Below are 2453 nucleotides of genomic sequence, written 5' to 3'. Positions count from 1 at the left end.
GACCGAAAATCATAACGCCGAACTATCAGAAGGCAGAAAGTAAAAAGGCCGAAGAATCATAATGCAGAATTATCATAAAGCCGAAAGCCAAAAGGCCGAAAAGTCGTAAGGCCGAGTAATCAGAAGACCGAAAGTCAAAAGGCCGAAAATCAGAACACCGAACAATCAGAGGGCCCAAAATAACGAGGCCAAAGAGATAGAAGACCTAGGGTGAGCACCCCACACTCTTAGAAATGGATCTTCTATCGTGTCTTCTACAGACACCCGAAAAACGGTAATTTTGGGGTTTCTACGTAGAGACCACGCGAAAGCGCGGGGAATGACGTCGCATCACGTGGTTTCCCTCGTAGAAGCCACAAAAGTGGCGTCTGTTTTATGCTTCACAGTTTCCTCCTTTCCCGGTCGTTTCCCCCTCCCCGCGTCCTACTGCCTGTCCCCCGTTTCCCCCTCTCCCCCGTCGCAGGCTTGAAGTCAACAGAATTTGTTTCAAAGGGGATTGAAGACTTTATTTCGGCAAAGTTGTGAAATTGTGACAGTGATACGGTGAATATTGACTAGACTTGCAAACTATGCAGAATACCCTGTTCACAGAGAAATGACTCAGAGAAAATAAAAATGAATAAGAACCACACATACACAAAATATCACAGATTGCACAAAACGGCGCGGCTCGACACCGCTGCTGCGAAACTATTTGCAAGCTTGAAACTCGCTACAAAACAATTTTCGCTGGGATGCAGACCTGTTTGTTGCTCAGGGCATATGATCACCATATTTCAGCGGCTCTACATCTCTTTGTGGGGGCTGTTGATATGGCAGTTGTCACCCGTTGTGCAGCGTTTCCTCCATGCTTCCCATCCTGGCCTCGAATCGGAATTCTGCTTCAAGGCGTAACTGTGACAGAGTAAACGACGACAACGAAGCATTACAAATTGGATAGGAACAACATTAAGTGTAATAAAAGTCACTATCGACAACAGTGAAAGGGTACGAACTATAGCTTATACTAAAACGATGATAGGTGAGGCAGCGAGGAGAGAAAAAAAGGTACATTGGTACCACAGCAGTACCAAGTATGTAGAAGGAGAGATCAAAGAGATATCTTACTGAATGCGGTCATGGTCGACAGGTGCATTGGACGCATGTTCCGGGTAACACTTGTGCCGTGTACCGGCTAATATCTGTCAGTCTTCGGTGAATCGCACGCACATTTCCTCCAGGCGGCACGTTGAACACCAGTGAAGTCTTCGTTGGTGACGTCCGTACCCACTGCGGCCAGCTGAGACAGAGAATGGTTACTCAAACCACGGTCGAAACGAGCCCCCGAAAGACAAAGACATCCTGCGTCATACACAAACGTTAGCGCTCGTGAAGTCCACGTTTAGAGGCAATTCTAACAGAGCTACAAACCGGATACAGCTGATAACACATTAGCGTCTCTCGAATACCTTCACTATACTCAACTTCTCAAGCATCACCACATAATTTTCGTTGACGGCCTGTCACAACCGCCATGACACTTCCATTCAAACCTGCACCTTCCAAATGATCGTTAGGAGTGTGGGGAAGTAACAGGTAGCCACTACGGTAGTAGTGCTGCTAGCACAGTTATCGCAATAAAATTCATTAAACGGAGGTGTCTTACCTGTAAAAGAATCCCAGAATCAGCAAAGCGAGGAAACGCTGGCGGCAAGGCATCGAAGAAGAGGTGTGAGCAGTGCCGCGCCACCAGCATGTCTGGCCCCGTCGCATAGTTCACGTGACTCCTCGACGCCGGTCAGGTGATCACTCCGAGCGCATAGAAACCACGGCAAAAATTTAGACAACACGAAATAGACTTCACGACGTCCGATTCCTGGTCACGTGATAAACGTGTCTTCTACACGGCGTATACGCGCCAAAAAAAGCAAGAAATTTTTTTATGGTATTCTCTTTTCTTCCGGGTCAAGTGGGCATCTGTCGTCTAAAACTTCGGCCTTGAGCGTGAATCTAGAAGACACGGCAGCTCTTGACGGCACGATAGAAGGCCTATTTCTAAGAGTGCACAATTGAAGGGGATTGTTCTTTTCATAAGATTATGAAACTGTTTTGCGGCTGTGTTATTAGAAATCAAATAATTGGAATGCATAGCATTCGGTGCTCGCAAACAAACTCACTAGAGAAAGAGAGAGAGAGAGAGAGAGAAAAAGTAATAATCTATAACTAGGGTTCCGCGTTTTCCGTTTTAATCGAAAAACACCGAAAAACATACGCCGGGTAAATTTTCCCTCATTCGGGTTTAATCGAAAACCACCGGATACAGGTGTACATTCCAGGACATGACAGAGATAGATGGCGGCCGAGAAAGGGACAGAGGAAGGACGACACAACACGTTCTCACTATGTACCAGCTGGCCCTTTTGCTATAAATTGCTGCACATGCCGAGCAAGTTGTTGATGCAGATCAGAAAACC

At 46.5% G+C, this 2453-nt stretch overlaps 1 long non-coding RNA gene across 1 annotated transcript; it reads right to left on the bottom strand.

The window, feature by feature from the left end:
- Nucleotides 1-616: 616 nt before the first annotated feature.
- Nucleotides 617-1785, bottom strand: LOC135371603 (uncharacterized). The gene is made up of 3 exons (XR_010415658.1): nt 1646-1785; nt 1108-1279; nt 617-894 (listed from the first exon to the last, which is right to left on the bottom strand). It is a non-coding gene; the product is annotated as an uncharacterized LOC135371603 (long non-coding RNA).
- Between the last annotated feature and the right edge of the window lie 668 nt (nt 1786-2453).

Source organism: Ornithodoros turicata, unplaced genomic scaffold, assembly GCF_037126465.1.
Source record: "Ornithodoros turicata isolate Travis unplaced genomic scaffold, ASM3712646v1 Chromosome117, whole genome shotgun sequence".
NCBI lineage: Eukaryota > Metazoa > Arthropoda > Arachnida > Ixodida > Argasidae > Ornithodoros > Ornithodoros turicata.
This window is presented reverse-complemented; position numbering and strand designations above follow the sequence as displayed.